The following is a 21,797-nucleotide window of genomic DNA, read 5'->3' as shown; positions in this document are numbered from 1 at the left end:
ATACAGGTGTTCCCTTTAAATCTGCATTCTATAATCCTTAAATTCAGGGCTGGAGTCCTAAAGAGAAACTTGCACATTTCAATGTAGGATGCCTTTCCCAACGCCATGCGCACAGTACAAATAAGCATTTGCAAAGACGACGCATTTTCCTACAGCATTCCTCGATATGCAAGCAATGGGCCATTTGTCTTGATGTTAAAGAAACCTGCCCTGTACAGCCGAAAGTCAGTCTAAGCAATTTTGCAGCCAGTTGTTAATTTGTATGGTCTTGTGGTTATGTCTTGTGGTTATGCTTTTAGGCTCACAGCTGTGCGACCGGCATTGGAATACTGGGAAAGTGCGGGTGGTCGTTTTATACATTTAAAAAATGTAAAACATATGAAAAAATGAGTGGACACTCTCTTCCTGTCTGCTACTTCGAATTATGGGTATGATATGATAGGTTATTTATAACGCGCTTAATACCCAGAGGTTTCTAAGCGCGGATCTGTGGATCGAACCTATGGTGCTCTGTGTTGTCTTGCTCCCAAGGCGAGCACGTTGCCACTGAGCTATCCTCCAACATCCTTTCATCGACACCTGTTTTTACGCTGGGTGTTTTTCCACTGAGTTTAGGATTGGTGGTGGGGGAGGTCAGGAAAAACAAAAAATAGAGGACGGGTGGATTGGGGTGGAAACCCCCCCCCCCCCCCCCCAACAATTTTTAAAGTGGCAGTTTTTTCAGTGTAAAAACACGAGTTGTAAAAACGGGTGTCGCTGAAATGACATAGAACCGAATTGTGTGATGCTTAAAGTTTCTTATGGAAACGGACTGATCATCTTTGTGGGAAATGCAAATGTGGGTATTGCAAGGTAGTGGGTATGTTTTCTTGTACGGTAAGTACCGTGTATGCCATCTTGTGGTCACTTTTGGGAACTCTTCCTTTTGCAAGTAAATAAATGCTTAAGTCTAGTGGACAAACATTGGCGTTTGCCGCAACCTCCTTAAGCTCCCTTGTCGAAGTTTGCTGCTTTGTGTGCCCCTACTTACCATCCCAGTTCCTCAATACTGTCTGGCTTATGGAAAATTATGCCACATGACATTGTCCCAAACCACATATAGCCTGTTGGTGAATGGCTGGATTTAAACCTGAAAAACGGAGGATAGCACAGGGGCAACGCGTTGGTCTTGAAAGCAAGACCACGCAGAGCAATAGAGGTTCAAATCCCGGATCTGCGCTTAGAAACCTAACTCTGTTATGCGCATTATACAGAACCAATTAAAAAATAAAAGCCACACCTGAGAAACTTAGGCGATGCTTTCAAAAGTTAAATGTCACTGCCCTCCCCAGTGATTGCATGGCAGCTAAAGCTTTGGCTATATGCAATCATCTGAATGATGGAAGTTGCCTACTGAGCCCAGTCACTCACATAAAGCAAGTCTGTGTCCTTACCATACTTTGTCAGAGCTGTGGACCAGTGCCAATAGAGATGCTTAAAGTGGAATCGTGTGGATGCTCTACTGCTCACTGTACTATTGCAAGAACTGTTCCGATTGCAAAGCTATGCCCTTTATCTGCAGACACTGTACTTTTAAAACCAGATGGAATAGAGCATCAGCACTTCCCTTTCATGTCCTGGTGTTGGGGAGATTTATCGTTTTTATTCTTCATGCCCTCTTAACGAGTCCCCCAGCACTTTTAACTGGACTTCTGGACCTTTTTCTTTATATCTTGTGTTAGGCAAGATTTGGTGCTGTACCCTTTGCACTAAAACAACCTTGTCCTCCTGGCAATGGGTAACCAACCTTTGGTATAAGTCTGTACAACACAGGTTGGTAGTGTGGCTGAGCAGCCAGGCTTATCTCAATAGGGATCAATGTGAGCAGTAGGGTGGTTACACAGATTCACGGTGACAAGCATCCAAATAAACGCTTACACTATAAGCCTTCTTCAGAAGGGGGCAACATATAAGTAAAACACAAATCCACTCCAAAATACACTTGGTTTCTCTTAATCAGTGGATACCCATTGGCGATGGCACACACACTTCCTACACCCTCAGGTGACTTAAATAGCTAGGACATTGTGAACATTAATATATCACTGGTGCATTTAGAGCAATACTGAGATGAATGTCAAAGAAAAGGGTTATAGAATAAACCAAGAGATCACACAATTATTCTGAAGCAGGTAAGTACTTTTGAACCCCCAATGCAAAGTAAGTTAACCCCTTCTTGGAGGAAAGGTAAAGCACAATGTCGGAGGTAAGAAGAGTCATTCAGGGAGCCAGGCCAGCCACTGTCAATTTGGCACAACTAGGTGAGCTGAAGCATTTCTTGCAGGTAAGTTAAACTTTTGCTCAGTGTTTTAGAAGTCTTTGTTGAAAATGTAGAATCAATGTAGGGCCACAAGCTGGGAGGCTTGTGATGGGTAGATGCAAGCAACTCTCCGGAAGCAACCGAAGACAAGACTCAACTGAGATCAAGTAAGGCTACAACAAGATAAGTCCCCTCAAAGTTTACAGTACCTTTTCGTTACAAGAAATGGCTCCAGCTGGCTTCTGTTCCTCTGCAGCTCTGCAGATCTTTTTGTTCCTGTGCCTCTGTTGTGGGACAAGAGGGAGTACTTCTGGGGACTCCTGCAATGGGATGGTCGGCAGCAGAAAAGGACAAACTTCAATTCAGCTGCACTTTGCGGTTTCAGCTCCTCATGTCTCAACAAATAGCACCACCACAGTCTCTCGTATACCACTCTGGACTTTCCTCGCATCTGGGGTCCAGCACTCTGAAGTGGCTCAGGCTTCGTCGGTCCTGCTTAGTGGGAGTCTGCAGGATCTTCCACAAGCTCGGGTCTGATTTAAAAGTGATGCACTCAGTTTGGTGTTCCTCTCCCTAGCACTTTGTTTCCAGCCGCAGTACTTCCAGCTGCGAGAGGATGTCCAAACGAGTTCACTTTGGAGTTGATTGGTTCCCCCCAACTCAAGGGGAGAAGTCATCCTTGCAGGGCTGCTCTAGTCGAAATTAATTCGGAGCTTCAGCACAACAGCAGGGCTTCACCAGGCAAACCAGCAGTCCAGGAGTTGCAGCAGGCGTCTCTCCCAAGTTCTTCGAATTCCTTCGTCCAGTGGTCGACTCTTCCATTCCAAGCCAAAAAACCTCGCCTTTTATGCAGGTTTCTCCCATTCATTCCAGCCTAGCTGTCAATCGCACAGCAGGGTGGCTATCCTTGCCGGACAGCCAGCCGGCCAATCACCTTTGGGTGCATTCCTGTAACCAAGGGGATTAAGCACAGTGAGTTTCGGGCACCTCCCTCACTTCCTGCCCTTGCCAGACACTCTGGAGCCAGAGGCAGGCTTCACTCGTGAATCCCACCAAAGACCAAACTAACAAAGAGACCAAACCTGGTTTGGCGCGCAGAGAAAATCTCGAAGGACCTTTCCAGCAAGAAATGGCAAAAAAAGACCGGGCCATTTTGACAAAATGGACATCCATGGGTGCCTTACTGCAGCTGCGAACGCAGCCCGCAGTAAAAACACACAATAGTAGTAAGCAGTAAACCACTGCCACCATCCATTAATTGTAGAAAGGATAACATAAAAATGTTACATGAGAAACTAGACAAAAGGGATACCAAGTAACCCCTCCAGCACCCTATTGTAAGATCGTGTGTGCTGGGACTAGAAAGTTACGAATGTAAGTGAAGTCAATTTCACTTCACTTAGAAACCGTAGTTTATCGAAACGAAGATATTTAAGCCTTTGGTAAATCTACGACTTCCTTATGCCACTGCACTGAAGGTGCTGTGTGACACAAGGTAAAGATGATAGGTATGGAGTTTGTCAGACTCCAAAAACCAAAAAGAAAGGAGTTCAATGCACAGAGAAAATACATGAGGGAGTGAGGAAAAAGGGCCTCACTCTCTCAGGTTAAAAATCAAGTCCTAGAGTCCAGCAAAAGTGCTGGGGGTCTCGAAGGTAGAGAGGAATTAGTAAATTTCTGAGAATTCTCCCGAATAACTTGAATGAGGGGTGCCTTTATCCACTCATCCACTCATTCATTTTTATTGGCTCTCCCTTTTGGAACTCTGTTCTGTTTACTTTTATGTGGAGTCCACTTTCCTCCATGTCTCAAGGCATCTGTATTTTACTGTTGCAGTACACATCTCCTTATGGGCAGTGTTGCTGGGGAACCCTTTGGGTTCTTTATCCTAGAGTGACTACAATTCTTAAGGATGGATACTTTGTATCCCTCATAAAAAGTTATATTTTGAGATTGGCACACCACACATTCTGTGGAGTACCAAGGTAATATCTAGTATCACCCTTCTCTCTGCTCCTGTGAATTTTTAGTCACAAAGACCTAGTTATGGCTGGCGGCAGTGTACGTGTGCTACAGATTATTGTGCAAAATGGGTGCACCAAAGTAATAGCTTGTGGGGTGGGGGCTAGTGGGGAGTAAGGTGGCATTTCTTTTTTTACCATTTCTAGCGTGGTTGTTTGTTTTATTATTTGTAGAACGCCGCCTGGCCCTAGGGCATCCAGGCGCTTGGCAAGGTTACATAGTTACACAAGATGGTACAAAGTAGTCAAGGCATTGTACAATCGCTTTCTCAGATAGGTATATTCAAAAAGACATCAAAGATATATATATATACAGGCAGTAGAACACGGATGCGGAAGGATATAAACATTTGTAGGGTAGAGGCGTGTGTGATGAACTAGCATTTTAGACTTTGGCAAGAAGCCATGCTCTGGCTCCGTGCCTGAAGTGGTGAAAGGAAGGTTCAGCTCTGAGATTGGGAAGGGAGTTCAAAGTTTAGAAGCGAGCACAGTGAAGCTTGTACCGCCCGCTTTTTGGAGTTTAAATCTGGGGATGTTTGGGGTGTGTTTGGGCTGATCTGGTTAGGCGAGATGAGGTGTGGAATGTGAAGTTGTCCAAAAGGTATCTAGGTGCTTGGTTGAATAGACACTTGTGTGTGTGAGAGAGAGTGTGATTCTTTGAGGTATGGATAGCCGTTGGGTGGAGCGTCTAGCGTTAGAGATGTGCTCGTGTTTGGGTATGTTCAGTGCTGATCTTAGTGCGTTGTTTCGGATAACTTGGAGCTTGTTGATGTTGTTTTGGCTAGTGCCCAGGTATAGCGCGTTGCAGTAGTTGACTTTTGAAAGTACTCGTGCTCTGGCTAGCGTAGTACAGTTAGGGGTCGAGAGGTAAGGTCTACTTGCATTAATGAGCTTGCATGTGTAAGCGGTGGCGGAGGAGATGGCATTGATTTGTCTAGTCAGTGAGGGGAGGAATCGAGATAAATCCCCAGAGTTTTGACACTGTTGGAGACCGGGATGTTATCGTCCATTGTGAATGTCTGGTAAAGTTTGTCGAGGTTAAGTCTGAATTGAGAGCCTAGAAGTTCGGTCTTGTCGTCGTTGAGGCAGTGTCCGTGTTTGGCCATCCATTCTTGTATAATGGAGTAAATGTTGAGTACAGAGTTGTCAATGGAATAAACACTAGTTAGTGGGATGAGTATTTGGGTGTCCTCTGCGTAATTCGTGTAGATGACACCCAAATGGTCCAGTATGTCAAATGGAGGTTTCGTGAACACATTGTATAGTATGGGGAAAACACAGGAGCCCTGGCAGAGAGGTCAAGGAGGGGAAGGGCTAGTTTGCCTTTGTCTTTGAGGTTGACCATTTGTGTCTTGAGATCGATTAGGGCTGTCTCTGTGCCGTGTTTGGGTCGGAAGCCTGATTGTCTTAGTCCTAGCAAATTGTTTTTCACAAGGTGGTCCTGGATCTGCAGGTAGGCAGCTCTATCGAGGATTTATAGCAAGAAAGGGACGGTAGTAATGGGTCTGTAGTTGGTGGGTACGTTGGGGTCTAAAGTGGGCTTCTTGAGTAGAGGTAAAACCCAGGAGTCCTTTTAAGTTGTTGGGTACTATACTGGATGCGAAGGAAGAGTTGGTAAGAGAGGTAATGGGCAAGATGTTCTTTGTTAGCCCTACTACCATTCTAGGGGAGAGGGGTGTCGGGGAGTTTTCCCTTGGTGGGAACCCTTGGGTGTCCCTGCCTAGGCTTCAGTGTGTCTGGGCAGGAAGGAAGTGGGGGGAGGAGTTTTTCACTCCCCTACTGTCTTTCTGGGTGCTTGAATGGAACCAGCTCCCACTGGGGGGGGTTCTGGCTGTCATGATTGGACAGCCACTTTCTGTTAACTGCTGAGAGATTGTGTGCTGAAACTGAATAAAAGGTGAGGTTCCTGGGGTGAAAGGCAAGTCAACCACTGGAAACTGTATAGACTGAATAAGATGACCAGAGACGCCTGCAGTCCCTTAGTAACACTGTGAAGCAACCACTGCTGTCTTGGCCCAGTTTTCTATTCGACAGTAACTCCGAAGAGGACTCCTTCCCTTTGACTGGTGGGAACAACTAGTTCCTAGATTAACTTCAATCTGAGCAATCCCCGAGGTGCTGTACCTCTCCAGAGCTGCAGAACTCCACTACCAGGAGACGGCCAACCCAATTGAAGTGCATTGTCTTTGAAAGGCTGAATCCGTCCAAGTCTTTGCTGAACTCCTGGTGAACCTCCAGAGACACAATCTGGCTCATACAAGTCCCCTCGGCAGAGTGCAGGACTCCAGGAATCGATGAAGATTGACCAGGCGAATTGTGTCCTTTGTTGGTGCTGCAGAAAAGGCCCCAAAACCGCATAGTGACCACAGAAGTTATCTGTGCCAGAGGTCCTCCCTCAAGACTGGTGCTGAGATCCATCCATTGTCCTGCCTTTCATAACCAGACAGACTAATCCGGAGCTGGGGTTCTGTGCTGCCACATCAAGGAGAATCCATCTATGAACATTCCTTCATACGAAAGGTACTGTGCGGAAAAAGTTATTGCTTACCTTGATTCGAAAAGTCGCTCCAGAGCGCTGGAGTGCATTTGGAGGTGCCTAGAGCAACCCCCTCTACCTCTGACCCAAGCTGCTGCTTGTGACAATTTAGAGCGTCCTTTAACAGTGTTTCCAACATTGGTTGTATCCTCTTGCATCTTAAATACTAGAAAATATCCACAGGAGTTTTTGTTGGTCTGCTGCTTGTCAAGACTTTGAGCCCTGTTCGAACTGCTTTTAGCTAGGTTTGCATTTTGGACTTTTAAAGTCTTGCTATGTGAAGAAACTGCCGCTAACCTTAATTAAGCCTTACTAGTATTACACTAACCCACTATGTTCCTTCCTAAAAGTCATTTTCTTATGTGGTTTTGCCAACTAAATACATTTACCGTATTATTTTGTGTGCGCTATTACCGATAATGCAGTAGAACTGTCGGTGTCAAAAGATGTAACAATTGTAACCGCAAGCAACTACAAACTAAGCAGTGGCCTTTGGAAAGTATTCTGAAGTGTTTTGGTTTAATCCTTGTGTGTATATAAAATAAAGAAATAATATGGGTTCAGTGTACCTATTTACATCTTGCATCTTCCTCATACGAGCCTGACTGCTCTGCCACTCTACCAAGGTTCCATGAGTAGTACAGACTGTTATTAAGAGTTTGGGGGGGTGGCGGGGGGGGGGGGATCTAAAACCATTGGGATAGTGTTATAAAGTCTTACCTGGCACCTGGGTGAACTTCAAGAAAACCTGGTGCCTGCAACCTAATTCCAGGCAGAAGGATTCCCGTCTGATCGAACTGACCAGTTGCACCTTACCACTGCTCCAGAAGTTATTCTCCGACACGGCTGTGTAACCTCTAGCTCCAGAGCAGTTTATGATCTTCATCTGTGTTGCACCACCACTGGATAACGCAAGAAATCTGCTTCCTTTTTGCAAGTGAACAGAAATTGCAAGTTTGTGATCCGTTACCTTTGGAAAGACACCAGACTATTCCTAAAGTAAGTCTATAACATTGGGTCCCATATGCACCATTAGGGTCTACCCAGATTTATGACGTGTGCCTACCCGTGCAGGAACAGGTACACCTCTTCCACTATTTCTCATACTGAACCTTGGTTGAACATTCATTTCGAAGCACCTTCAAAATACCCGGGAGACAAGGGCAAACATGCAACACCTGCTCTTAAGCACACAAACCCTACGCTTTCCTTGACGGATCCACCAAGAAAGCAGTGGGCACCCAGGGGGGCCCTATGAAACTCATGGTTCAGCACCCACTGCGCACCCACCATCCTGTCCTATGCATTGCGATAAAACCTTTGTTTAAGCCAGCGCTCTTGCTAAATCCCTGTAGCAGTAGCATCGGAAGACGCGCCTGTTGGGCTAGATTGTATGCAGTAACCCTGTGGGGAGACTACACCAGTCTTGTCCTCTTGGTATTGGGTAACTCACCTATTGGTATAGGTCTGTACTACACAAGTTGGTAGAGTAACTGAGCAGCCACACAAATGTGATCTTTAGAGCTATAGCATTGAAATCCACACTTCTGATGCTTGTTAATCTGCTTAGAATTACATGCTTTGCATATGGTCCAACATCCAGTGGCAACCGCGGAGTATTCCATTTTGCCTTTCGGGGACAGAAAGGGGACGTCGGCATAGGCATGTCTGTAACACTATCCCTATCGTGACGTGTAGTGTACCTAAAATCCCTCACTCGCCGAGGTCCTTCAGATTGTTTTTTTTTGCGCCCAGATAACTGGTCGCCCTATAACAGAGCTCTTACATAAGAAATTGTTTATCTTAATCCGACTTGTCAGTTATTCCCCCTTAAGTCATTTCGACGGCAAGAAAAACTTCGACTGCGGGGGACTTGCCTACAGCGGTGGATTTTGGCGCCTAAGAGCCGGCGGCTGACGCATCCATGTGGCCGGGCCCTCTGGCCGGCCTTCACAGTCGGGAGAGTGGGGTCGGGGTGGCCATATTTCCATGGTCCTCTTCCCCCTCTTTACCCTCTAGGTCTGGTCATCTTTCCCTTTCGCTATAGAAAGGACTCCTTTTAGGTTCCACCCGAAGTGTAGGGCCAGATGTCCGTGGAAGGACGAGCACAGGACGTGCAACTCCTGTCTCCCCTTAGATCACGTCGAGAAGCGGTTTGTGGCTTGTAAACTCCTTCCGCATAAGACCTTTAAGGAGCGCCGTGTAAAACGGTGGGCTGTGTACGGGATGTCGCGGGCGGAACCCTCTTCTCCCCCCCCCCCTCTCCCCTGCCACATCCGCCGAAAGTGACGGGGCACCTCCAATGAGCAAACAGCCATTGCGGATGTGATGGACCTCAAGGCGGACACTTCTAGGTCTGCCACTCCCATCTCCGACCCTTCAAGGCCTGACAGTGGTCTCGCATCAGGTACAACACCCGGCGACGGGGGCATACAAAGAACGCATTACACTAAACGTGCAACCCCTCCACCTATTTCGACGGTTACATCGAAAAAGGTGAAGGTGCCAGCAGGGCCGTCAAAAATGTCAGCAGATTCCTTGTATCGTTCAGATCCAAAGCCTTCCCCGCGTCGGCAGCAGCGTTTGACTGGGCATTTCAAAACAAACAAGGGCGCTACCCCTAAATCAAATTCACACGTTGAAGCACAGAACTTTGACGCTCCGGTCTCGAAAGATCTGATAGGCCCCAAAACTAAGACTAGGCCTCAAGGCAAAAAACCTACCGCTAGGTTCTCCAACGCCACGGTAGGCGGTAAATCTACCGATAGGCCTTCAGAACCACTGACTTCTCCTGATTTGGCAGAAATTGAACACAGTATCACAAGAATTACTTCGGCGGTTGGGCTTATACATACTTCGTCGAAAAACATGGGGCAGGCCGCTGACAAATCTGTAGATACGCCACGATTCTCGAAATACCTACGAGGAGAGTTAAGAGCCTCACCCTGAGTGACACATTTCGGCGTCAACGGGCGGAAGACCTTTTTCCACTCATCGGCCCTTCCAGTTCCTCTAAGTGGACAAGGGAGAAATTTGAAGGGTGCATGGACCGTCTTGAGAATTATTTATTTTTCTAAACATCTTTCCCCGAAAAGATCTCGTGGGGAACCTAATCTTAAATCTGCTTCACATTTCCAAGAAGATCCGCCCTCGGTCCCCTTCCATCATGAAGCCATCGTTCAAATGGATACTTGCCAGGACATTACAGGGAAGATGAACATTCCTTCCTGCAGGGCTACAACGAGGACCAGACAATTGGGAAGAAACCCTCCAAGTGGGGACGGTCCCATGGACGCTCCACCAACAAGATCAGGACACTGATGTTCTGTGCCAGGATACTCCTCCGGCTTGCCAGGCCTCACCTGTATACTCCCAAATGGCCTTCAATGCCATGTTAAGGAAGGCAGCAGATCACTTTCAAATCACTACTCAATAGGTGGTGTCTGAGCAGGACTTTAGAAGACATTCTCAAGGAGAATACCCCTCCCTGACCCCCCACTACTCTAGCCAGGGCATTCCCCTCCTTAATTCTGTTAATAGAAGATTGGCCTCCTCCCTGGTGTCACCAGCTCAGACCCGGGCAGTGAACCCAAGAGTAGAAAAGTTATTTCGGACCCTCAATACATTAAAGGGCACACCACCCCCGATTCCCTGGTAGCGACTACCACCCGGAAACTGGCAGGAGTACCCCTTGCTATGAGGGAGGCGCCTCAAGATACAGAATCAAAGAGGTTGTATGCCTTAGGTAAGCGGGTTACCTCGGCTGCTGCATATACCACGCACGTAGCGAATAACACTACACTGCTGGAGAGTTATGCTGACGCTTAATGGAACCTAGTACAAGGTGGTCTCCAGGGTGTCCTAGAGCACGTCGGGTCCAAGTTTCTCACTATTGTGGCCGAAGGCAGGCAAGTAAACCAGAATGTAATAAAGAACACTCTGGACACAGCTGAAACAGCAGGCAGGTCTCTGGCCCAGGGAACCTTACTTAAGAGGCAGGCTTGGCTTCGTACCCCAGGGTTTAAACCTGAGACACAGACCGCTCTCATCAATAAACCCATTGAAGAAACTAACCTCTTCGGAAAGGCAGCCGATGAGGCCCTAGAAACAGCCAAAAAAGAGCATGAGACCATCCCTGCAACAAATTTACCCAAAGACCCTCCCTCCCTCTAAAGAGGGGAGGTAATTCTCGTCGGTCCTTTCGAGGGCAGTCCTGTGCAAGTCAGAACTACTATAGCATGGTAAACTTTGATGCTGGACAAACATCAGGAATCCCTGCCTACTACCCACCAAGGGGTCGGAAGCCAGAGGTAGAGGCCCCAACTCTAGAGGAGCCGCAGACTCTGGTCAGAAATGACTCAGTTCCAGGTCCCCTCCCATGTCCCCCCGGTCGCGGGGCACTTAACATCTTTCCTCACGGCATGGGGGAGGGGATAACTTCAGACCAGTGGGTCATAAAGAAAGTCGCCCATGGGTACTGCGTGGAATTTGCCCGACTGCCACAATTCAGACCACTGCGCTCACAGCACCTCTCACCGGACCATCTGGAGATCCTAAATCAAGAGGTGGAAGCGCTGCTGGGTAAGGACGCCATAGAAGCCGTCCCTATTCTTCAGGTAAACGAGGATATTTATTCAGTGTTCTTCCTTGTAACCAAAAAGGACCTCACCGTGCACCCTGTTCTAGACTTGCGTCCAGCGAACAAATTCATAAAATCTCGTTTTGCACGGTAACATTAGATAGAGGAGGTGATCCCACTGTTGAAACAGAGGGACCACATGGCAACATTGGACATGAAGATGCATACTTTCATATTTCAAGGTTGTCAGCGCACAGGAAATATGTAAGGTTCATGATAGATGACAGGCATCACCAATTCCAAGTGCTCCCCTTTGGCATCGCCTCGGCGCCAAGGGTGTTTACCAAAGTACTGGCAGCAGCACACCTGCACAGACTATCCGTCCCGGTTTACCCATACCTCAACGACTGGCTTATAACAGGGCACTCGTACAACACATTTTTTGAACATCCAAAAGACCTTAGACCTTCTGTTCAGTCTGGGGTTCTCGATCAATGAGAAAAAATCCAGTTTAGTCCCCAGGCAAATAAACAAAAATTCTGGTAGCTATAATTTGGACGAAAGACTGCCTCGTCTTCCCCTCCAAGAGGGTTCAGAACATGCTTTTTCACATCCCTCAATATGTAGCCAGTCGGGTGGTGACGGTGCGCAAAGCCATGCGTTTTCTAGGAATGATGATGTCATACATATACTTAGTGCCCCACGCATGGCGTGCATGTGTCCCATGCAAGAGTGGTTCAACAGCCAGTGGTTTCAGGCACGCTTACAATGGGAGGATCTGGTAGTTGTCTCGCCAGCCCTCGTTCTCTGCAGTGGTGGTCCAGGGAAAACCTGAAGGGGGAAAACCTTCATCACCCCTGCAGTGGAAGCCACTCACGACTAGGGATGTAACGGTATTACGGTATACCGTTAAAGATACCGTGAACCATTTAATTGAACAATAATAACCGTCACATTGTTTATACCGGTATACCGTTCATACCGTTAAGTTTGCTTTTCAATCTGATTTAGAAAGGCTGCAGTAAGAAACTGCTGCGCAGTCTTGGTCTTGCACTGTTGGATGTGCCGTCTGCCAAGTAGTTTCAGTTGGAGCAGTTTTTAATGCCATTCCATAAACCACACGTGCCTGACACAAAATCAATATGTTAGCAATAGGAAGAATAAATACAGTGCCAAGAAGGAAAAGGGTTTACTTTGGGTTGGCGGTTTGGGGTTTATATATTTTATAATGGATAATGTTTTCTAAACATATGACAATGGGGGATTTCCCTGGCTCCATCATTGAATTTACATATAATAAGTCGGTGCGAAATTTGTGGGTATTCCTTGCTGCCATACCAAAGTGTAACATGTCCGTGATTACTGAACACCTTTTGGGCCTGCAAGTAAACTAAAGGCTGTGACGTAAAGAGAGTGTCTGTGTATGCGCACAAGCGTATACTACCATCAGACTCCTTTGATCTGTGGCATGCAGGTTATCAAGATGGCAACATGTTCATCTTCGCCAGTGGGGGGGCTAAAAGCCGAAATGACCACTTAAGAAAAGCTATTCAGTTTGCTTTGCCAGTCGCAGCAGGGCTCCCCCCCCCCCCCCACCCCTTCTCCTCCTCTCCACACGTGTGTTTGTGTTTGGTGGAAGCAAGGGGTGGCATTTCAGTGGAAAGTATTTTGAAAAGCCCAATTCTGGCCCTGGGTTCCTTGTTTTGTTTGTGATGATAAATCTGACAATTTATGACCTTTTTAGAAAATATTTGTTAAGATAAGTTAACTCCACCTGCTATACCGCGATAACCATGATATACCGTCATTTGGCAAGAAGGTTATTGTGCCATCCTAAAACTAATGCCGTGACACCCCTACTCACGACACTCATCTCTCACTGGGTGGGGGAGGGGGCCAACCTGCTTCAGCAGACAGCGCATGGAGTGTGGTCCCCACAAGTAGCGTCCAACCATATAAACTTACTGGAGCTGTTAGCGGTGTTCAAGGCATTAAAGGCTTTTCAGATGCAACTACAAGGGTAGACAGTGCTGATTCTAACAGACAGCACTACAGCCATGTATTACCTGAACAAACAGGGGGGGACACTCACTCTTTAGGGCTATCCAAGCTGTCCCAAAACATTTGGATGTGGGCTCTTAAACACAAGATGTTTCTGCTGTCCCAACATGTTCCAGGGGAACTCCATCTTCTGGCAGACGTGCTCAGCAGAGATTTCCCTCTGCCCATAGAATACGAATGGCGTCTGCATGAAGACATTGTGTCACAGAATGGGGCTTCCTAGAGATCGACCTTTTCACGACTCGGGAGAACGTCCAATGCCTAGACTGCGCCTCCAGGTACCCCCAGAACCGTAGAACCGTTCCAAGGCGAACGGTCTCTGGATAACATGGTCAGGGAAATTTGTCTACGCTTAATCCCCCCCGACTCCCCTTCACAAGATAGTGCACAAGATGTACCAGCAACCAGTTAGTGCACAAGATGTACCAGCAACCAGTTACCGTGATACTGGTGGCCCCGCCAACCGTTCGCTCACCTGTTGGAAATGTCCCTCTCCCCACCAGTAAAACTACCCTGCCAGTACAATATGTTGTCTCAGGACGGGGGGGGGGGGGGAGCGACCCTACGCCCATGCCCACAAACTCAGAACTAAGCAGCTGGCTCCTGAGATCATAGTTTGGACACCTACAGCTCCCTAAGAGGTGCATGGACATACTCGGGGAAGCTAGGAAACCTAACACCTGTTATTGCTATGCCAGCAAATGGAAACCTTTTGTTGTCCGGTGTAATACCAAGGGTGTCCGTCCCATCGATAGCTTACCCACGCACATTGTGCTATACCTAACCCATTTGTTGGACACAGGCTTGGTCTCCAATTCCTGAAAGTTCATCTGGCTGCTCTTTCAGCCTACACCACGTCACAACAAAAGGTGTCATGGTGGAAGATACCAGTGATTAAGGCCTTTATGGAAAGGGTTAAAAGAATGTATCCTCCCATTTCTCACCCAGGTCCTGGATTGGATCTAAATGTGGTTTTAACCAGACTCATGGATCTCCCTTTGAGCCAATGCATAAATCAAGTCTAAAAGACCTTATAGAACGGCCTTACTAGTGGCTATCACTTCTAACAGAAGGGTTAGTGAACTGCAGGCCCTTTTGGTTCTAGACCCCTTTGTTACAGTCCACAGGGATAAGATAGTTCTGCGCACACATCCCAGATTTGCGCCTAAATTCATCTCGAAGTTCCATGTGAACCAGTCGATTGAACGAACTACCTTTTTTCCAGAATCCCACTTGCATGGCCGAAAAGAAGCCTACACACTAGATGTGCGCAGGACAATCATGTTTTACCTGTAAAGAACGAAACCACTGAGGAAAACAAACCAATTTATTGTTTCAGTGGCAGCTGGTAGAGAGGGGGATCCTGTCTCTAAATCGGCTATCTCAAGGTGGATTTGCAAATGCATCACACTGTTACATTCTTGCAAAGATAACTGCCCTTCAAGCCTATAGCACTTGCAAAGATAACTGCCCTTTAAGCCTATAGCACTCTACTCGGGGCACTGGGGCTTCCATAGCATTTATATGTTCTGCTCGAGTCCATTTGCAAAGTGGCAACCTGGAGTTCTGTACACACCTCTACAAAACACTATTGCCTAGACACTCTAGGTCTGATTCTCAGGTGGGACAAGCAGTACTAAGACCTCTTGTCACTACTGTTCCTTCTCACATCCCACCTCCAACTCCTAGTACTGCTCGCTAGTCTATGCACAGCATGTGATTCTAAGCAGATTCGCAAGCATCAGAAGACATGCATTACTTACCGTAATAGCATTTCTGATGATTGTATCTGCTTGGATTCACATGCGCCAGCCTTCCGCCCCGCTCAAATGGAAGGAACATAGACCTCTTGCTGCTTCTTTTCTCTTCTGTACTCGCAATAGTCAGAAGGCTCCCTCACGGCACAGAAGGCTCCCTCACGGCAGAAAAAATACAATCGGAGGTACCTCGATGCGTGAGGTATTTTGGGTACACTACATGTTAAAAATGTCGACGTCCCCTTTCGATCCTCTAAAAAAAAAGATGCCATACTTCCCCGGTTAACACTAGATGTCAGACTATATGCACAGCATGTGAATCTAAGCAGATGCATTACTTGCTTATTGGGGTAAGTAATGCATGTCTTATTTAACGTCCGTTTTAAATGAGCATTCTTTAAAAAGGGTAATGTGCAACAATAAAAATACACTTCATAACATGTTCTCAGAATCAAGATAAGTAGATATTTTTTAGAGCTGCTTCATACACATTTCCTACACCCTGAGGGGACTTCCATTACAAGGACAGTATTGGCAATTACTAGGACAGTATTACTATTTTATATAACTTTAAACTTGGTAGAATTCTGATGTTGTGGAAAGGTTATGGTGAGGAAAAGGTTAACTTTCTCAGAGCATTTAAGCACTTTTAAATCTCCCAATGAAGTCTAGATAAAATATTTCCCAGCAATACTAGTTAAAATCCAATGCATCTCCTATAAGGGACAGTTGGAATCAGTCAAGAAGTCAGTCTGCAGGGAGCCAGGACAGCCGAAGTCAATTTGAACAATGCCTGTGGAGCTGAGGCACTTCTTAGCACAAAGGTCTTGCACAAAGTTAGAGGGTTTGTAGAAAATCACTATTGGGTCACAAACTGTTAGGCTTGTGAAAGTCGGGGCTGAGATCAACTCCTCAAAAAGCAGCTACTGCAAGTCTCAATTGAGAATGCAAGCTACAAACAAGAGGTAAGTACCCCTTAGTCAGAACAGTACCTTACTTAGGTTAGAAGAGGATCCAGCTGGCTTCTGTTCTGGTTGCAGGGTTGCAGATTCTAGGCCTCAGTCGTGGGGACAAGAGGGAGGACGTCTGGAGGACTCCTGCACTGCAGTTTCGAATGTCGGCAGCAGCTAGTGACTTTCAGTTCAGCAGCACTTTGCAGTTTCAGCCACCGGCAAATTTCACCATCGCAGATCTATGGGCTTCCTTTGCTCCCTGAGTCCAGCACGCTGGTGAGGTGACTTGAGCTTGGGTTGTCCTGCTTAGGGAGGGTCCTCGGCATCTTCTTGGAGCTTTGGTCCGGCTTAAAGATATTGCACTCGACTACAGATTTCTCTACCCCTGGCACTCGGTTCCAGCAGCAAAGAAGTACAGCCAATTGGGGAAGGTCTTCCAGTAAGGTTCGTCTTGGTTAGTTGGTCCCACCAACCCAAGGGAAGTCGTCCTCTCCGGAGCTTCTCTTCTCGATTGGGTAAAGCAGTTTCAGCACAGCACTAGGGCTTCACCGGGCAGTTCAACAGTCCAGGAGGATACAGTGAGCTTCTCTTCACGATTCCTTTGGCTGTTTCGTCCAGCTGTCGACTGTCTTCAGGCCAAGGAAGCCTTCCACCAGAAGCTCACTGTCTCCAGAGCCCTGGTCCTCTCCAAGCTGGACTACTGTAACAGCCTCTATCTAAATCTTCCTGCCTCCACTCTTCGCCCTCTGCAACTTATCCAGAACAGGACTGCGCGACTTGTCCTTGGCCTCAAGCCCAGGGATCGTATCTCTCCAGGACTGAAATCTCTGCACTGGCTCCCAGTGGCTGCGAGGATTACATTCAAATCCCTCTGCATTGTACACAAGGCCATCTGGGGCCGAAATTAACTCTCTTCCTAAATACCTTCCTTCTGGAGCTCTTCGCTCATCTGCCTCCAACTCCCTCAGGGTCAGTCGCTTCTCCAAACAACAAGTTGGTGGCAGATCACTCTCTTGGCAGGGGCCTCTCTGGAACAGCCTTCCTGCCTCACAAACTCGAGGAGAACCACCTCCGTTTCCGAAAACCCCTCAAAACCTTCTCTCCTCTCCTCCCCTCCCTTGCTGAACTCCTGCACTGGTTACCTGGCCACCCTTCTGATCTCTGGCCCAGGCCCTGTCAACTGCCCACCTGCACTGCCTCCCTGGCAACCTCTGCACTTGGGGGCTGTTTTCTGTATCCCTTCAGTCCCCTTTCCAGCACTTTGTCCGCACTTCCTTGCACTTGCCTGTTTTTTATGTATTTTATTTATCTTCTTTATTCCACTTCCCATGTATTGCACTTTCCCCCCTCCCTTTCCCCCCTTGCACTCTTCCTTTCCCCCTTTCCCATGCACTTGCGCGATCTGAATGACATCTGGCCTAGTAAGATAGTTGTCTGTTCTCCCTTTGTACCCCCCTTACCTCGTCGCGCCTTGACACACTTGTGTATAGGTACGTTATAAATGCCATATCCTATATCATATATCAAGGAGCCTTGCTTTTTTATGCAGCTTTTCCCATTGATGCACAGCTTAGCTATCACTCACACAGCAGGGGGCTGTCATGCAAAGACAGCCAATCACGACTGGATGCATTCAGGTTACCAAGGAGACTAAGGACTGGGAGTTTTTGGCACCTTCCTCGCTTCCTGCCCTGCCAGACACACGAGCCAGAGGCAGGTTTCAGCACTGAAGCCTGCCAAAGGCAAAACAAACAAATGGGTTAAACCTGGTTTGGCGCGCAAAGTAAAACCCAAGAAAGACCTCACAAACTGGAAATGGTGAAAAAAGACTGGGGCCATTTTGACAAAATGGTCACCCATGACTGCTATACTGTAGTCGAGGATTCAGCCTTTGGTAAAAACACACAATGGTAGGAAAATTAAACCACTGCCACCAGCCATTTAAAGTTGTGAGGGTAACATAAAAATGTTACATGAGTAACTAGGAAAAGGGGCTACTAGGCAACCCCCCCAGCACTCCAGATTAGATGGTGTGTGTGCTGAAACTACAAAGAGAAAAGGTAAGTGAATTCAATTTCACTTTACTTTTTTTGGGAACTTTAGTTCACCCAAGAAAAGGTATTTAAACCTTAATAGAAACCTAAAGGATTTCTGACACTGCACTGAAGGTGCTGTCGCCATACAAAATTTAGATGCCTATGGAGTTTGTCATTCTCCAAAAACAAAGAATACAGAGTCCAAATCATACCAAAAATACATGGGTGAGAAAAAGGTTTCGCTCACTCCAAGTTAGAAATTAAACTACTAAAGTCCAGTATACGATCTGGGGGTCTCGAAGGTTGAAGGGTATTGGCACAGAAATGAGAATTCTCCCTAACATGGGTCCATTTGTCAAACACTCCCGAAGCATCCTGCGAACAAATGTCAAACCTCAAATTCAGGATGACAACTCCTCAGGAAGTAATCCCACTATTATACTTACAGTGCATTACAGAAATGTTTGCTTAAACATGCCTCCCCATTCTTCAGAACTTTCTGGCTATGTGTCAAACTGAATATTTTAACAAATTATGTTATATGGAGTTGTTCTGGGGTACCACAATCTGATGGTGTATGCAGTTTTTGTAGGTTGAGTGGTGAAACTCGAACACCGATTTGTTGTTTGCTCAATCTTATCAGATCTTTGAGACGACAGTTTAAAAGTATATTTTAGTACTCGCCCATTTTAACTTGGTATGATTTATGGTGCAATATGTTGAATAATCCAAATGACAGGCTGATGATTAATGTTTTACATTTTTTCTAGCTGTTAGGGAGAATTCTCAGAAATGTGCGAATTCCCTTTTACCTTGGAGACCCCAGCTCTTTTTGCTGGACTTTAGGACTTTAATTTTTAACCTGGAGAGAGTGAGACCTTTTTTCCCACTCTCTATTTGTCTGTGGTTTGGACTTTATTTTGACTTTAGAGTCTGACAAACTCCATAGGCATCATCTGTTACATATTGTCACATAGCACCTTCAGTGCAGTGACACTGGGAAGTCTATCAGATTTCCCAAAGATTTAAATACCTTCTCTTGGTAAACTGTTTCCAAGAGCAGTGAAGTGAAATTGACTTTACTTGCTTTTCGTAACTTCTTACAATAGGGTGCTGGAGAGGTTTCTTAGTATCCTCTTTGTCTACGTTCTCATGTAACATTTCTGTAAATGGCTGGTGGCAGTAGTTTTCTTTTTCCTACCCTTGTATGCTTCTACCGCAGGCTGCATTTGCAGCTGCGGCAAAGCACCCATGGATGCCCATTTTGTCAAAATGGCACGCTTGGTCTTTTTTCGCCTTTACATGTTGGAAAGGTCCTTCTTGAGATTTACTCTGCGCGCCAAACCATGTTTGGTCCCTTTGTTCATTTTGCCTTTGGCGGGATTCACTGGTGAAGCCCGCCTCTGGCTCCAGCGTGTCTGGCAGAGGTAGGAAGAGAGGGAGGTGCTCATCTTGGTTACAGAAATGCACCCAAAGGTGATTGGCTGGCTGTGCGATACATCTTTTGCTCATCCCAACCCGGTACAAGGGACCCCACCAATAAGACTCAGACCAAATAAGTCAAGTCATCCATTTATTCAATTTAGGCTTTCGCAAAAGGGCATGACTGACTTCACACTCGTAGGACTGCGCAGCAGTGAGCTGAGCATTCAAAGTTCAAACAGCTTATATTCAATTTGGTTAGAATTACATTCAATAGCTGGCACATAGTCAAGACAAGAATCTGCATAGCCATTGGCAGCTGGTTGCACGCCCTTTTTCATGCATTCCTGTAGCTTAGCAGTCCTGCAGCTGCACACACACCACACCTGTCTTATCTTCAGGTGGCCTAGTTCAGGGAATTGCTCGCGTGGTTTCATAATTGGTGCATATGTTCCGCGATAGACATGCGTCCCACCCCTGCTTTGCTCTTCTTGGAATAACAAGGGTCTTGGCCACAAGCTATCGGCCCTTCCCCCCGAAAGCTTTGAAGGTTTCTGAGAAGGGTTTATCGTGCTAAAAACATGAGCACCAACTGAAGCGACATGGCCGGCCCTCCCACAAAGTATCTACAAAGCGGCCCTTTGCTCATCTTGAGCAAGATTACTTAAACGTCAATCTTATTTAATCCTTCTATTTCTTTCAACCACATTACATGCTTATACTCTTCATTTGCAGCCACCTGGACTGGCCTTGTGTGGATTATTTTATTACCTGTTCTACCGCAGCAATCTACACAACACTCTACAAGCATCAGGAAATGTGTCACACAAAAACAATGGAATATTATTATCCCAGCTACTACCAACAGTTGGGTCAACAATTTCCATCCCCAATCCTTCAACAATGACATCCACCAACTTTCACCTGACCCAGTCTCGTAATGAATGGTTTTGGCAATCTTATGCAGCTTTGATATACCAGACGACACCCCATCCATTGTGCATTTCATCTGGGGTATAGATCATGGCTGCAGGCTCCACTTTTGCAATAGAAAAGGTTCCTGAAAAATTCCGGGAAAGCCACAAATAAGCCTTTCCATTACACACATGTATGTACATCAGCCTGGCCTATTCGACTCCTGAGTTTGGTAAAGTCATGGGTAACATTGCAACCCATATCAGTTTCCCCTGGCCCTTCTAAAACAGTCTTCTTAAACGACTCCCTATTTACCGGAAAAGGAGACGGTAAGGCCAGACCCATCGTGTCCGGACCAGTCTTTTGTCCAGGTCACTCCTTCCTTCATTGATTCGTAAATATAAGTGGAGGTATTACTATTCTCAGGCCCTCTTCCCATTTGGCACACTTTCCCCATTAGTCCCCTTAGATACAGAACCTTAATTGCCAACACTGCACAACTTAAATATTCCGTCATTGCTAAGAAATAGACTGGTATCCCGTCCTCAGCATGGTGGGGTATATGGCTACATAAACATTTCGACACATTCAATGCCTTCTGTGTTTCATTCATCAGTTTCACATGTGTTTTTGTTCAATTATCTTCATGGACATCATGTTCATGTTTGTTCTTGCTATAGACATAATCAATACAGTGCTATTTTTGGGAGTAGGCATGGGAAGCATACTTTTGAATTCGTACATTGCCGGATGTTCTAAATACCACACACAGGCACCCAACCCTGTTAACAACACAATACCAATTGCACAAAAGACAGCCTTTTCCTTTGTCGTACACCCATATTTGTCCACCTTAATCTGTCCCTGTGGGTGGGCAGGTAGAGCGAAATTCTGCATTTCCTTCTCTGTTGCCATTACTTCTGCCACCTTACCTGGGTTTACGTTCACACCTGCAGGTTAAGTTCTGTGGCTTGGCTGGGTCCTAGCGTTTTACCCTAGTGAGCAGCCTCTTACGGCTTACGTTCCCAACCCTATTTAAAGCTCCATTGTCTTTGTACCCTAAACATACAGGCGCATCAGCGGCCCTTTCACCGATCTGTCCCACGTCTCGTCGTGCCTTAGCATGAACGGCCTCCGGCATCCCTCCTGGACATTTGCCCGATGTCTTCAGTAAGACTGTGCCATGCTCTGACTAATGAGGCCATATCTCTATCCCAA

The 21,797-nt window shown here is 46.5% G+C and overlaps 1 protein-coding gene across 1 annotated transcript in view; it reads left to right on the top strand.

The window, feature by feature from the left end:
- Nucleotides 1–21,797, top strand: part of RAD21 (RAD21 cohesin complex component) — a 359,826-nt gene that overhangs the window by 182,487 nt on the left and 155,542 nt on the right. The gene's annotated exons all lie outside the window — the stretch shown is intronic.

The sequence above is a fragment of the Ambystoma mexicanum genome, chromosome 5q (assembly GCF_040938575.1).
Source record: "Ambystoma mexicanum isolate Mex_15411 chromosome 5q, UKY_AmexF1_1, whole genome shotgun sequence".
NCBI classification, from domain to species: Eukaryota; Metazoa; Chordata; class Amphibia; order Caudata; family Ambystomatidae; genus Ambystoma; species Ambystoma mexicanum.
The sequence above is the reverse complement of the archived record's forward strand: the minus strand, read 5'-3'. Positions and strand labels throughout refer to the sequence as shown.